Consider the following 16738-nt stretch of genomic DNA (forward strand, 5'->3'; position numbering starts at 1 on the left):
CTTTGTCTGTCTTCTCCAATCCCTCCCTCCTCACAAATGGCAGCCTGTTGGAGGTTTGGGAATTCCAGCATTTCTGCTACAAGCAGTATGAGAACAGCATGGCCGGCAAGTCGCTTAGCCTCTCTGAGTGGTGGCTGAAATGTCCACAGGATAAAGGACTTGAAGTTACTTTATGAAGGGGAAGGGCGCTACCATGCAAGGAAGCTGTGGTTCGCATGATTATTCCTACGGAGCCCTGGTACCACAACACTGAAGGCTAGCCGTGCCCCCCAAGGGTGCTGATTCCAGCCCACCCAGCACGGCTCTCTGCCCTTTTTACATTCTTGGGAGCCCTCTGGAGCAGTTAGTTCGACGCTGACCTGTAGGGCAGCTAGGAGTCAGGATGACAGCACTGACAGCCCTGTGGCGATGGCGACACTGCCCACTCATGCCTGACTCACTGGACGAGGCCGTTAAAGTCCCGAGTCCACGTCCTTCTCCCCATTCTGGGAAAAGGCCCTCCTGCAGCGGAAGCCTTGGGCTCTTTATAATCCCAGTGTTTGGAGCTGTGTTGGGCCCTCTAGGATCCCTGGCCTCAATGGGAAATCCTTCTGAATCTGTGTGGGGGAAGCAGACTGGCTCCGGTCAGTGCTCCAGAAGGTGGACCTCGGCTGGCGACTCCGTGAGAGGGGCTGTTGCTTATCCCTATTGATTCTGCCGCAATCACAACCCCGTCGGCTGTGCTAATTCGTTTTTGGTTCACGGTGTCCGGAGCAGAGCTCAGATAATCAGACATGTGGGGGCTTCGCCCACTCTGGAGTTTCCTCTTCATCCCTCTGGACACCCACAAATGTCCCACCTACGGATCGGATCCTCAGTCACTTGCTTCAGTTCTAGAATACAAAAAAAACCCAACAAAAACCCAAACTCCTTGCCACCGAGTTGTTTCTGACTCTCACCCTAAGGGAGGAATCCTGGTGGCACAGTGGGTTATGGGTTGGGCTGCTAACCCCAAGGTCGGGAGTTTGAAACCACCAGCCTCTTAGTAGCAGAAAGAGGCGGCTTTCTACTCCCATATAACTTCGCCTACTATCCTGTCTACCAGGAGGAAGATGAGGTTTTTCTATTCCAGTAAATATTTACAGTTTTGGAAACCCAAGGGCAGTTTGTGATTAGTTCTAGGGTAAGGGGAGAAAATGCACATTTTCTGAGCTCTGGTAATGAGCGTTAATCCATCTACTCCTTCCTGTGACCTGTGAGATTTTGCCTCACTGATTTACAAATGAAGACCATACAGCCCAAAGAATACATGACTAACTTGTGTCAGGTTATAATCACAGCCCGATAAGCAGACTGAACTTCTCACCCAGTTCCGTTTGCGACCATAGCTGAAAGCCAAGGCTGCCGTCTGGATATGACCCAAATGGGTAGTACCAGAAAGCTTCCGGAGCTGTCCCAAGTTACTGATAGTTTCTTCCACCTCAAACTTTATTGACTTAGCCTTTCACTTTAAAAAATAAACAAAATGTTTTGAAACCTTGAAGAATATAGAATAGCCCTTTAAGAGTAAGACCATCCCTAAAAGAAAACCTTAATTCACATGAATGTTTCCTCTCACGTCTTTTCTTTCTATCTTTAAGCTAGATTAAGATAAGAATATATAGGCATACACATACACAAAGGGCCTTCAAAAAGTTCATGGGAACGTGGAATTAAGAGAGAATGGGATTTTCCCAAGAACTTTTTGAAACATGTACACAGTCTTATGAAAAATTTCTCCTCCATTTAAGGATTCTTTAAAATGTTATTTTAAATGCTACATAATAGTGCATCATAGGACTGTATCACAACTCCTTTTTTAATTGAATATTGGAGTTATTTCCATCAATTGTAAATAACTTAAAAACTTTCGTTCCCCAGATAAATCTTGCCCATATTTGTGAATATTTCCTTGAATGGAGTCCTAGAGGTAGAATATTGGTTCAGAGGATAGGGAATATTTTTCTTTTTACTTTGGTTGTGAATTGAATTAAGCCTTATAGAGCAAATCAGTTTCCCATTCAACAAGTCGTCCACATCTTAGTTCAGGTCGCTCAGTGCCAGCCCCACCACAGACCCTCACCTGCCCCACTTCTCCCCTATGTGTCCCGAGTTCCTTCTTCCCACTTTCCTCCTCCTTCTGATGTGGCTGCCCTTTGACCTCCAACATTTGAGTACTCTGTGCAGCACTCACCTCCCGGGTGTGACTGTTCCCCTTATAGATCTGCTTCCGGTTTGGCTGGAAATCGAGTCACCGAAGTTGGGTCAACTTTTGACCAGTCTCAGGAGTCCTGCCAATCTCACTCTGATCTGTAAGCCTGGCCTTTTCCATGATTTTGAGTTTTGTTCCATATTTCTCTCCCACTCTATCCGGAACTTTGGGATGTGATTCTTCTCAGAGCAATTGGTAGTAATAGCTGGGCACCATCTATTTCTTCTGGTCTAAGGTCATAGAGGCCGATGCTTGTGTTTAATCATTTTTTGGAGGCCCGTACAGCTCTTATCACCATCCATCCATCTATCCATCTGTCCATCCATCCATCCATCCATCCATCCATCCATTGTGTCAAGCACTTTTGTACATTTGTTGTCATCATCATTTTCAAAACATTTTCTTTCTACTTGAGCCCTTGGTATCGGCTTCTCATTTTCCCCCCCTCCCTCCCTCAGGAACCCTTGATAATTTATAAATTATTATTACTTTTTCATGTCTTACACTGTCCAATGTCTCCCTTCACCCACTTTTCTGTTGTCTGTTCCCATGGGAAGGGGTTATATGTAGATCATTGTGATTGGTTCCCCCTTTCTCCCCTTACCTTCCCCTTACCCTCCTGGTATCGCTACTCTTATTAGTCCTGAGAAGTGTATCAGACCTGGATTCCCTGTGTTTCCAGCTCTTATCCGTACCCGTGTGCATGCTCCGGTCTAGGCAGATTTGTAAGGTAGAATTGTGGTCATGATAGCGGCGGGGAGAAAGCATTAAATAACTAGAGGAAAATTGTACGTTTCATCGGTGCTATATGAAGGCCGATATTTGAGTGGTCCTTTAGTCCACTCAGCTAGTTGTTTACACACTGCTGCCACCCTTCTTCTTCTTCTTCTTCTTCTTCTTCTTCTTCTTCTTCTTCTTCTTCTTCTTCTTCTTCTTCGTCCTTGTCCTACAGAGAGACCGACCAACAGTAGCATCGTATATGATCACTCACGCGCTTTAACGACTCCCTCCAGTCACTACTCACCAAAGTAAGATGTAGAATATTGTCCTTGTGGGAGATGCTGTGTCAATTGACCTTGATTCTTCTTGAGAGGGATAGGAACCTTTTAAAGATTCTCTAACTCTTCTCTCTTCTAGGAGCCTTGGCAGCATCATGGTTACACTTCGGGCTGCTGACTGTGGGGTTAGCAGTTTGAAAACACCAGCCACTTCTCAGGGGAAAGATGAGGCTTTCTACTACTGTAAAGAGTTATTGTTTCAGAAGCCCACAGGGGCAGTTCTACCCTGTCCTTACATGGTCACCATGTATCAGAATCGCCCTGGAAGTGAATCATCCTTCTCTCCAGGGGACTTTCTGACTCACTGACTCCTCAAGGTGTGAACAGTCCCACTCCACTCACACCTTTCCTCACACCTGGTAGGACATGCCTCTCATTTTGCATTTATGTTGGGAGGAGGCCTGGTGGCGTTGCCCGTTGCATGTTGAACTGCTAACCACTAGGTCAGCAGTTTGAACCCACCAGCAGCTCTGAGGGAGAATAATGAGGCTGTTTTCCCTTGTCGATATTCACAGTCTCAGAAACCCACACTTGGGGGCTATTCTATAGGGTTGCTTTGAGTCAGAGTTGGCTCTCTGACAGTGGGCTGTTGCACCTTATAAACTCTTTGGAAAATGAGAGTTGGCTCTTTGTAGGTGTTTGTTTGCTTGTTTGTTACAACAAAAAGAATTATTCTTCACTCTAATCCTCAATGTTTCTTTTATTATTGAAAATTCCTTATACCCTCCATGCAAAAGATGGGGGTTAGATTCCTGGCCAATGCACTTAATGATCAATCAACAACACATCAGTCATTGGAATATTACAGGTGCCTGTGATGCTAAACGGGCTTCATTAGAGCTTCAAGACTAAGAGAGACTAAGCAGAAAGGCCTGGATAATTGTGGATTAGGTTGCCAGGAGTCAGACGCTAACTTGACAGCTAACAAGAAGCAAATAGTAGAACAGGTTTAGGGAGGAAAAATTTGAGACAGAACTGATAAGTTTTTCAAGGTCCCATGGAAATCAAAGATGCTGGACTTAAATCTTTACGCTTGTTTGCTGCTGACTTTTTTTTTAACGTTTTATTAGGGGCTCATACAACTCTTATCACAATCCATACATACGTCAATTGTGTAAAGTACATCTGTACACTCATTGCCCTCATCATTTTCAAAGCATTTGCTCTCCACTTAAGTCCTTGGCATCAGGTCCTCTTTTTTCCCCTCCCTCCCCGATCCCCCCCTCCCTCATGAGCCCTTGATAATTTATAAATTATTATTTTGTCATATCTTGCGCTTTCCAATGTCTCCCTTCACCCACTTTTCTGCTGTCCATCCCCCAGGGAGGAGGTCACATGTAGATCCTTGTAATCGGTTCCCCCTTCCCAACCCACTCACCATCTACTCTCCCAGTATCGCCCCTCACACCCCTGGTCCTGAAGGGATCATCCGCGCTGGATTCCCTGTGTTTCCAGTTCCTATCTGTCCCAGTGTACATCCTCTGGTCTAGTCAGACTTGCAAGGTAGAATTCGGATCATGATATTGGGCGGAGGGCTGCGGGGGGAGGAAGCATTTAGGAACTAGAGAAAAGTTGTATTTTTCATTGGTGCTATGTAACACCTTGACTGGCTCATCTCCTCCCCTAGACCGCTCTGCAAGGGGATGTCCAGTGGCCAACAAATGGGCTTTGGGTCTCCACTCTGCACTTCCCCTAAGCACTATGGTAAGATTTTTTTTTGTTCCCCTATTCACTATGGTAAGATTTTTTTTTTTTTTGGTTCTGATGATGCCTTATACCTGATCCCTTCGATACCTCGTGATCGCACAGACTGGTGTGCTTCTTCCATGTGGGCTTTGTTGCTTCTGAGCTAGATAGCTGCTTGTTTACCTTCAAGCCTTGAAGACCCCAGACGCTATACCTTTTGATAGCCGGCACCATCAGCTTTCTTCACCACATTTGCTTATGCACCCATTTGTCTTCAGTAATCGTATCATGGAGGTGTGCACCCAATGATATGATTTTTTTGTTCTTTGATACCTGATAACTGATCCCTTCGAAACCTCATAATCACACAGGCTGGTATGTTGTTCCATGTGGGCTTTGTTGCTTCTGAGGTAGATGACCGCTTGTTTATCTTCAAGCCTTTAAGACCCCAGATGCTATACCTTTTGATAGCCGGTCACCCTCAGCTTTCTTCACCACATTTGATTATTCACCCGCTTGGTCTTCAGCGGTTGTGTCAGGAGGGTGAGTATCATAGAATGCCAGTTTAATAGAAGAAAGTATTCTTGCATTGAGGGAGTACTTGAGTGGAGGCCCAATGTCCTTCCGCCACCTTAATACTAAACCTACAAATATAGGCACATAGATCTATTTCCCCATCCTCATATATAAATATATTTGCATATGTACATGCCTTTATCTAGACCTATTTAAATGCCCATAGTCTCCCAGCTCTTTCCTCTATTTCCCTTGACTTTCCTCCTGTCCCACTATCATGCTCAGTCCGCACCAGGGTTTCAGCAATTCCTCTTGGTTACATTACCCTTGATCATGCCCTACCAGGCCTCCCACACCCTTCTCACCACCGATTTGGATCACTTGTTGTTCCCTTGTCCCTGGGTTTGTTAACACCACTTCCCCCACCTCCCCCTCTCCCATGTCCCCGCAGAACTGTCGGTCCCATTGTTTTCTCCTCCAGATTGTTCATCCAGCCTATCTTATTTAGACAGACCTGCGGAGATAATAACATGCACAAAAACAAGACAGAGCAAAATCAAGCAGCAATATACAACAAAACAACAGCAACAACAAACCACTGACATTGAACAAAACAAAACACAACAAGAAAGAAAAGTTTGTAGTTAGTTCAAGGGTTGTTTGTTGGTCTTTAGGAGTGTTTCCCAGTACTGTCTGTTGGGGCACCACGCTTGGCCCCAAAGTCCAGCTTTAGCATTCCCTGGGGACCTTGCTGCTCCATTCCCTTGCTGTTCCGCTGCACTCCCCCAGTGCTTTACCTCTGTGTGGTGGGATCAGGTTGGGTGCAATTCCCACACTGTGTCTCTGGTGCTGTCCCCTGTAGGGCTATGGGTCAGCGAGGGGCGTCATGTCTCATAGTGGGGCTGGCTGCTGCTGACTGTTATGGTGAACTTAACCCCATCCTGGTTATAAATAAGCTGCCCTTGTTTCCTCTGATCCTTGTGTTTAGCATTACCAGGTGATTATCGTCCTTGTTGGTTAGGTGCCGTTGAGTCTACTCCAGCTCACGGAGACCTGATGGGCAACAGCATGGACCATTGCTTGGTCCTGCACCAGCCTCACGATGACTGATGTGTTTGAGTCCATTGTTGCAGCCACTCTGTCCATCGTTCTTTCTCTTTTTCTTTTTAAAAATCATTTTACTGTGGACTCATACAACTCTTATCACAATCCATACATACACCAATCATGTCAAGCACATCTATACATTCGTTGCCCTCATCATTCTCAAAACACTTTCCACGTGAGCCCCTGGTATCAGCGCCTCACTTTCCCCCCTCCCTCCCCACTCCCCTCCTCATGAACCCTTGATAATTTATAAATTATTATTTTGTCATATCTTACACTGTCCGACGTCTCCCTTCACCCACTTTTCTGTTGTCCATCCCCCAGGGCTCTTTCTCTTTTTCATCGCCCCTCTAATTTACCAAACACGATGATCTTTTCCAGGGACCGCTCTCTTCTGACTGCCTGTCCAAAACACTGGAGTCGCAGCCTCATAGACTTATTGGTGTTGTCATGGGGGCTTGGTTTTGATGGGAGAAGCTGGAGTAACCTTTCAAAGGTTGAAGATGAGGCTGCTTGACTCCCCCCATGTGGCCAGGGCAGAGTATACAGTCCAGGACTGTTCCCGTCTTCCTTGGGAGAAGAAGGCAAAGGAGAGAGGATGCAGAGGGAGGGTGGAGGTGGAAGCAACACAAATCCAGGGTATCTTCAAGCTCTTTAAGAAGCATTTGTTACACTTCCGCCGAGGAGTTTAAGGATCTGTTTCCCTCGAGGAGGTCTGGTGGCAATTCCAACTCGCCCGGCAGCTCCATGGGAGAAACGTCTGGTGACATGCAGCCTTGAAGGCCTCGTAGAGCAGCTCCGCCCTGTGGCATGGGGGTCATTACCAGTCAGAGTCAGCCGGACAGCCTGTAGCAACATTTCCTTTGATTCATTAAAGGATAGCTTCTAAAACTAGATTAAGCCAAGATGGCTTTTTATTCTTGACTAAAGGGCTACCAGGCTTTTGCAAAAGCTGAAAGGAGTGGATAGGGCCTGGTGGCAGATCTGCCATGAATCCTCTTATTCAGCTTTGTTAGAGTGAGTGAGTTTCTGAATGCAAAACTGTACGGTTGAACACTGATGTCACTTAGGGTATTGCGGAGCTAGTATTTCACCAATAAGTAATGACAATATTTATTGCCCTCTGTTGACAAAATACTTGTAAACTTCTGTAGCTTTTCTCTTGCCCAGACAAGAGTTGTATAAAACTTCAATGTCTTGATTGATGTGTGATTGAAGGGATTTACTATGTTCCATTTCCTTAGGGGAAGGCCTGGACTATAAACTTGAACCCCAGGTAATTGACACAGAGTTGCTTTGAGCCACCGAGTCCTGTGGACTAGGCATTGAGCTACTAACTGGTAGATTGGTAGTTCAAACCTACCAGCCTCTCTGAAGGAGGGAAAATGAGGCCGTCTGCTCCCACAAAGATGTAAAGTTTCAGAAACCTGGAGGGCCAGTTCTACTCTGTCCTATAGGATGCAATGAGATGGAATCGACTGGATGACAGTATGTGTGTCAATCCGCGTGAACTAGAGAAACAAATCCATAGAGACTCATATGTGAATCAGAAAGAGCTTTATGTACAAACCAGTTGAATATTGAGGAAATATCCCACTCAGTTTAGTCCAAGCCCATAAGTCCAATATTAGCCCATATGTCTGATACTAATCTATAAAGTCCTCTTCAGACTCACGGAACACATGCAATGATACTGGATGCAGGATGATCACAGGCCAGTAGGTAGGAAGTCTTTGGATCCAGTGGCAGTGTAAGCATCTCAGCACTGTCAGGGGTCTCCACGTGGCTTCTTTAGCACTCATGGCTGCATCAGGGTAGGTCCATGTGGCTTCTCAGGGATGTCTCACAGGGAGTCAGCCTTGTCAGTAGAGAGTGAACAGAGAGAGAGAGACAGAGAGAGAGAGAGAGTCTCTCCTGTATCCAAAGAAGAAAATGCTGGAGTTCCCAGAATTCTCAGGAGAAGGCAATGACCACACAGAGGCCTCCTTGGTTAAATCTTGATCGACAGGCCAGACTCCACCCCTTCACTTGTAATCCTCACATTGACATCATACTGTGTAACTATCACAGTATGTCATAAACGGTGCCCTGGTGCTTCTGTGGTTGATTCGCATTGGGCCGCTAATCAAAAGGTTGATGGTTGGAACCTACCAGCCTCTCTGTTGGAGCAAGATGAGATGATCTACTTTCGCAAAGATCTACACCTGAAGGCTGGGTATTGACTTTGTTCGGCACGTCATCAGTGCAGAAGATCAGTCCCTTCTGTAATCTCCTTTCTAGTTTGGAAGGATGTTTCCTTGACTATACAAAGGCATTCAGCCATTAGAATCACAACAAATTATGGATGACATTTTGAAGAACTGGAATTTTCATGGAAATTCCAGAACACCGAATTGTGCTCATGTGGGACCTGCACTTAGACCCAAAGGCAGCTGTTGGGAGAGAAAAAGAGGGCAGTGTGTGCTTTAAAGTCTGGATAGATGTGTGTGTCAGGGCTTCATCCTTTCGCGAGATTCAGTCTGTCTGTCTGTGGAGCAGCTGGGCTCTGAAGAAGAATGCGGCCTCAGGATTGGAAGAAGACACACCCACAACCTGCAATATGCAGGAGGCGGCTTGCTGAAAGCCAAGAGTACTTGAAGTACTCAGTGATAAAGACCAAAGCCCCCAGTCTGAATCACACCACCACATACAGAAAGCACAAGTCTTCACAACGGGACCAATACATATTTTGATAACCACCGAAAATCCTGAAGTTGTCCAGGATTTCATTGTATTTGGCTCTCTAATCAATGCCCATGGAAGCAGCAGTCACGAAATGAACAGACGTGGTGCCGTGGGTCAGGCATCGAACTAACTGCAAACTTGGACTGAACACAGGAATGACCCCGCAGGAGAAAGATGAAGCTCTCTGCCCCAGTAAAGCTGGAGGATCTTAAAAATCTTATATTTGCCGGGAGGTGAAATCAATGCAATTGCAGTGGACTTCCGGGGTTTATTTCACTGGAAAAACCCCACTACAAAAGACTTCTTTTAAAGTGTTAGAAAAAGAAAAAAAAAAGTCCCTTTGAAGTCCGGGTGCAGTTGGCACTTTCCACTCGCGACACAGACCTTTCGAGCTAGGCAAGGAACCAGGAGGCTGAAGAAGGATGGATGCACTTGAATGACGCTGACAGAGAGTAGAGACCATGGGCCGTGGACTGCCAGGAGGGAAAACAAGTCTGTGTTGGAAGCAGTACAACCAGAATGCTCCTTAGAAGGGCAGGTGGCAAGACGGCCTCACTTATGCTGGGCAGCTTCTCAGGAAGCAGCAGTCCCTGCAGAAGGCCATCATGTGGAAGTGCAAGGTCAGTGACCAGGAAGAAGACCCTCAGTGAGGGCCTTGCTCTGGTGGCAAATGCTTTCTTTAAATGAAATCTCCTGTAGAAGCCTGCCCTACAAGCCTCTTTGTAGTTGTTTAAAGTAGAATGTCTCTTTGAAATTTGAGAGAATTGGAGGTGGGGCACAAGGCAACGGGAAAGCTTCAGGGCTTTATGGAGCATGACTTTGGGTTGTTTGACTCGTACGTGGTTTGGCCAGAGCCATGTCACTTGAAACCTGGGGAAACTGAGGCACACTGGACTCCAGGATCTGTTCAATGTCCTATCTCTTATACCGCATAGTCCCTTTTCCAACTCCGGAGGAAGACATAAAAAGACCAGGGATTCTAAAATGACGTTTTCCCCATGTTTCCTGGAGGAGGGCCTTACCTTCTCCACTCGATCCTGGATTTGCTTTAGAATGCTATGACACAGTTCAATAAGAGTTGAAAGAAAACGGTGATGGGAAGACCTAACTGGTTAGAAAACTGCATCCAAAAATGCAAAATTAAAGGCAAAACTCTCACTTGCGTGTGGCGTGGGCTAGTAACGCTGCCTTTTATTAGCAATCTGGGAGGCAGAAGGCAAGCAGATTACATTTGCAGGTGACCGAAAGCTGAGAAAGACAGCTGATGTGATACGTGACAGGATAACTATGAAGGATGGCTTGTCAGACAGGGAGGAGAAAGACTGGGCTTTCTATTCCTGTAGAGTCACAGTCTCGGAAACCCACAAGGGCAGTTCTACCCTGTCCTGTAGGGTCGCTGTGAGTCAGCATTGACTTGATGGCAGTGAGTGCGTGAGTGTCTGGAATAGGTGGCTAGACATGGGACAGTGGGATTTAATGTGAATAAATATGATGGGTTTCCCTCTTGGTTAAAATAATCTATTGCTCAGTCCAGGTCTGATTTGACTAACGCGCACATGAAACAGAAGATGGGAGACTTAAGGCACCCACAGGCTCAATTTGAGCTAAAACAGCTAACGCAACCTCGGGCTGTATTAAGAGAGAATCACCTGCTATCACAGGAAGTGACCGGCCAGAGGGACCTTGATTAAATAGAGCCCATTTCCTAGATCACGGGTCCCACAGAAAACCAAAAGAGAAGAATGTGCTGAGCATATTTGAAAGAACTCAAGGAAAAATCCAAGCCTCGAATTAAGATTTTGAAAGATTCTCCAGGCAAAACACTGAATGATGCAGGAAGCATCGAGAGAAGATGGAAAGACTATACAGTCACTGTACCAAAAAGAACTAGTTGACAGTCCCCCATTTCAGGAGGTGGCACACGATCAAGACTCAATGGCGGTGAAGGAAGAAGTTCACTGAACGCATTAGCCAAAAAACAAGGCTCAGGAATTGGCGGAATATCCATCGGAATGCTTCAACACGCTGAAGAAGCACTGGAAGCCCTCACTCGTCTGTGCCAGGAAATTTGGAAGGCAGTTACCCGGCCAACCGACTGGAAGAGATCCATGCTGTGCCCATTCCAAAGAAAGCCACCAACAGAATGCTCAACTATGGAACAATATCGCTGACATCACACGCAAGTATAATCGTGCTTAAGATCACCCATCAGCGGCGGCGGCAGTCCACTGACGGGGAGCTGCCGGAGTCCAGGCCACCTTCAGAAGAGGACGTGGAACAAGGGAGATCATGGCTCATGGCAGATGGTTCTTGGCTGTAAGCAGAGAATTCCAAAGAGATGTTTACTTGTGTTTTATTGACTAGGTGGACCAAAATTAAAGTGGATGACCTTGAGAAGAAGGGGAACTCCTAACACTTCATGGTGCTCATGTGGAACTTGTACATGGATCAAGAGGCAGTCATGAGACCAACCACAAGGGAATACGCCATGTTTTAAAAGCAGGAAAGGTGTGCGTCAGGGTTGTCTCTCTCCAGCACACTTGTTCAATCTATATGCCGAGCAAATCATCACAGAAGCTGGATTAGATGAAGAAGAGTCTGGAATCAGGATTTGAGGAAGGCTTATTAACTTTTGGGTGGTGGTAAAATACATAATATATTATCTATGTATTATATACTTGTGTATATGTATAAATCATATATTGGTGTGAGTATATGTTACAAAACCTTGGCCATTTCAACCTTTCTTACATAGGCAATTAAGTGACATGAATTACATTCACCATGTTGTACCGACATGACCTTCCATGCTGTGAAGGACGGCGTGACTCTAGTCTGGACCAGCACCTTACACACTTTCCAGAATGTGCTTGCTCCGCTCTCCATCCATGCCTCAATTCAGTAACATCAATTGCCTTCATCAGATGACACAACCATTGCCATTTAACCTGTTTCCAAATGTCCTCATCGCCCTTCACAGAAACGCTGGCCTGTCAGCATCGATGCCCTTTCCCTCCTTCCACTCACCCGATGTTACTCCTAGCAAAGGATGGTCTCTATGAGTTTCCTTATTCTAGATACTTCATTTGAGAACCCTGGTAGTGTAGTGGCAACACATTGGGCTGCTAACCACAAGGTCAGCAGTTTGAAACCACTAGCCACTCCATGGGAGAAAGACAAGGTTTTCTACTCCCGTATAAAAAATGACAGTCTCAGAAACCCACAGGGACAGTTGAACCCTCTCCTATGGGGCCACTATGAGCTGGATTGACTAGATGGCAGTGAATTTAGTTTTTGGTTTGAGATATTTCATATAGATGGGATCATCTAATATTTGTCCTTTGGAGATTGATTTATGTCCTTAAGCAGAGTGTTTCCAAGGTTCATATATTCCTAGCATGTAGTAGAACTTCATTTTTCTCGGTTAATGAGTAAATTACATTGCACGGATACATCAGGAGCCCGGGTGGCCCAGTGGCTAAGGGTCGTTGGTCGCAATTAGCTTCTGTAAAAACTTACAGCCTAGGAAACCCTATGGGACTGGTCTGCTCTGTCCTACAGGATTGATGTGGGTTGGAATAAACTCAGTGGCAATAGGATGGTGGGGTTCTTTTTGGAGGTTGGTGGTGCAGATACACTAGGTTTTATTTGTTCATTTCTCTGTTGATGGATCCTTGGGTTGCTTCCACTGGGTACGTTCAACATTGGTTTACAGCAATGCACAATGCTACACAAGCATCTGTTTTAGTCCCTGCTTTCAAGACTTGTGTATATATCTCGTATACTCTGCAGTGGAATTGCTAGTGGGAGTCCTGTCAAACTTTTTGGGGAAGACCCATGACTACTGAGGGTCATGATTGCTGCCTTAAAAGATTGGGTGATTGTCCATAAAGAGGTGACAAGTGGCTTCTCTATGTTACTCCATGGGGCAGAAGTGGAATCGTTAAGAATGAAGTTTAGCGGGAGATGGATTTCGCTCAGTGTAAGAATTTGTCAACATTACTGGCTCACCAGAGAATGGTCTGGAAGTATGCTCAGAGAAATATGGAGGACCGTGCACCATAGATCTTGTTGGAAGTTAAGATTTCTTTTTTTTTTACATTTTATTAGGGGCTTACACAACTCTTTTTTTTTAACATTTTATTAGGGGCTCATACAACTCTTATCACAATCCATACATACACATGCATCAATTGTATAAAGCACATCTGTACATTCTTTGCCCTAATCATTTTCTTTTTTTTCCCCTTCTTTTTTTACATTTTATTAGGGGCTCATACAACTCTTACCACCATCCATACCTATACATACATCAATTGTGCTTATACAACTCTTATCACAATTCATACATATACATACATCAATTGTATAAAGCATATCTGTACATTCGTTGCCCTAATCATTTTCTTTCTTTCTTTTTTCTTTTCTTTTTTTACATGTTATTAGGGGCTCATGCAACTCTTATCTCAATCCACACATATACATACATCAATTGTATAAAGCACATCCGTACATTCCTTGCCCTAATCACTCTCAAAGCATTTGCTCTCCGCTTAAGCCCTCTGCATCAGGTCCTCTTTTTTTCCCCCTTCCTCCCTGCTCCCCCCGGAAGATAAGATTTCTTATGGAGAAAAATAGACCTCTTTTCTTCCAGGTTGAGAGAAAGACAAGACTTTCTACTCCTGTAAAACTACAGTCAGCTTTGCGCAGTGGCAATATCGTAGCCAATGAGGTTTACCCGAGGCGCGATTATTGCTAATTGGGGAAAAACAAAGAAAAAAAACCTTTACAGTCTTGGGAACCCATTGGGTCAGAGGTTCTCAACCTGTGGGTCGCGACCCCTTTGGGGGCCAAATGACCCTTTCACAGGGGTTGCCCGATTCCTCACAGTAGCAAAGTGACAGTGAAGTAGCAATGAAAATAATGCTATGGCTGGGGGTCCCCACCACTGAGGAACTGTACGAAAGGGCCGAGACCTTAGGGAGCTTGGGAGCCACTGAGTTCTACCCTGTCCAGTAGCGTGGTTATGATTTGGAATCAGCTTGACTACAGGGAGAATTTTTGGTTTTCGGGTTTGTTTTTTCCCCTAAGTACCCATTAATGTGAGTCTTCATTGCTTAGGTTTGCTTGTAGTGTGGTCGATAATGTGGTAGTAAGGCCCCGAAGCATATTAATCTATGTTTAAAAAACAAATCAAACCACATACAATTTTAAGTGAAAACTTGAATCCCGAGCATCCCTGGGGAAATGCGAGTTGCTGCAGGATTTGGGCACTAAATTAAAATCTAAGCTCGCTCACAGTCGGCAGAAAGAGAAATGTGGGATGCTATAGCTTCTTATTGATTACGAAGAGCAAGCCTCCACTACCATCTGTATTCGTATTGACCTTGACTTCCCAACGGGCTCATAAACACCTTAATGACAGGAAGCCAGCTCTGGATTGCATTTTAGCTCCAGCACCATCTATCACAATATCTGAATCAGTGTAGGTATATTTTCAATGAATTGCATGTCTTAAAACTGGGATAAGATCCCGCCCCCCACCCCCTTGATTTTCTCTCTGGGTCTGCTAAGAGGAATGTCTTGGCGAGGTTGTAAGTCATAGTCTTGGAACGAGATAATATCGCTCCACTGCCATAACCTGACCTTGGCCTTTAGTAGTAAGCCCCAGGCCGCATAATCATATCTACTGACACCTCGGATGTGTTTGGATTAGGTTTCTGTCTCCACCGCAGTGTGCTGGGGACGCTGACTGTTGTAGGACACTGCCTTTCTCCATTGTTCCCAGAAAGAACAATAACCAACATGTATATGGCATGTCTTCAGAACACAAGCATCATTGTAAGCCCACTGAATCCTACCAACAGCTTCATTCCATGCCTAATGATTGATTGATTGATTAGCTCTCCAAGTCCCTGGATGATGCAAAAGACTAACTTGCTGCTAACAGAAGGTTGGCGGTTTCAGTCTACCCAGAGGTACCTCAGAAGAAAGGCTTGGTGATTTACTTTGGAAAGATCTGCTGTTGGCACCCCAGGGAGCACAGGCCTACCCCGACACACACGGGGGGCCCCATGGGTCCAAATCCATGCCATGAGCTCTAGTTCTTCAGGTGAAGACATGGAGACAAAAAGGGTGAACTGACTCACCTAAGTTGCTAAGAAGTCCTGGGGCCAGAATGTGAACAGAGCATGCTTGGCTCCAGATTTTGCTCCCTTAGCTTGAGCATCCTGCTGCCTGATGGGCAGTCAATCAAGCCATGGGGGAGGGGGTGGGTAAGTCTGAGGGGAGCTCTGCCATCTCAGTAGCGAGATGCCAGGTGGTCACTGGTTTCCTCCATCCCCTGGAAACCAGCTAAACCCCCGAGTGCCCTTCCCCAGTCCAGGTTCCTGCAGCTGGCCTCTCTCCAGCCCTGCTGCCACGTCTGCTTGGCTCAAGGCTTTGGATTGGCGGGCACGGCACCGAGAGTGAGCTCGGCACCGAGCTCCAGGGAGTGACTCGCAGCTGTTTGCAGTGGTCTGGTCACCGCCTAGCTGGTTTTGTGCTGCTTTGCAATTCCTTCTGTGGGAACCCCGCCCCCTCTGACTTCAAACCCCCCCCCCCCAAATGCCAGCTGGCATGTATTTATTTTTAATTCAACATGCATTATAAAACATTCAACTCTGAGGATTTATCGATATTTCTTCTCCCTTGGGGTAAACACATGGGCGGCAAGGCTGATACCTGAAAGGGCAGTTTGGACCCACCAGAGGCAGTCACACGTGTACAGCCCTGGAGCCCCTGGGGACACATTGCCCTCGGTCCGCTAAGGTCACTGTGAGTTGGAATCGACCTGATGCCAGTGAGTGGTAGCAGACTGTTTAGAGCTACCCCGGGGGTGGCAGAACCAGACTTGCTGCTACATGCTGGGAGGGGCAGCGCTCTCCACCTGTGATCTCAGGTGCTCTCTGATGACGCCATCCCTGGGCAAGTAGGCAGAGGGCCAGGTAGGAACCAACCTTTCCTATGGCTTCGCCCGAGTCGGGGTGGAAAGGGCAGGCCTGTGCTGGCGTCTCTTGGGTCTGCGACTGTTAGACGCAGCCGACTGTGCAGGTAGGAAGATGCAGAGGTGTGTTCATGGGAATCATATCCTTTATGTGTATGCTCCCACGGTCAGGAGTCAGCCCCTTTCCTTCATCCTAACCAGCCCATCTCTGGCACCAAGCCCGGGTCTGCAGTTGGATCATCTCCACACTGGTGAATATCCTCTATTATAGGAGGGCCCTTAGGGCTGAGGGGTGGGGAGAGGCTCTTTGGTTTGAAGCAATGAATGAGTGAGCACACCCTCTCTCCACCTGTGCACAAGAGCCTGCACGTCTAGACCCAGCAAGTGCTTTCCACAGCCTTAGTCTAATCCCAGACACACAAGCCAGACCAA

The 16738-nt window shown here is 46.2% G+C and overlaps 1 pseudogene; it reads left to right on the forward strand.

Moving 5' to 3' along the window:
• The first annotated feature begins 14019 nt into the window (after positions 1-14019).
• LOC142452011 (U4 spliceosomal RNA) lies at positions 14020-14131 on the forward strand (annotated as a pseudogene).
• The last annotated feature ends 2607 nt before the right edge of the window (positions 14132-16738 follow it).

This window comes from Tenrec ecaudatus, chromosome 6, assembly GCF_050624435.1.
Source record: "Tenrec ecaudatus isolate mTenEca1 chromosome 6, mTenEca1.hap1, whole genome shotgun sequence".
NCBI classification, from domain to species: domain Eukaryota; kingdom Metazoa; phylum Chordata; class Mammalia; order Afrosoricida; family Tenrecidae; genus Tenrec; species Tenrec ecaudatus.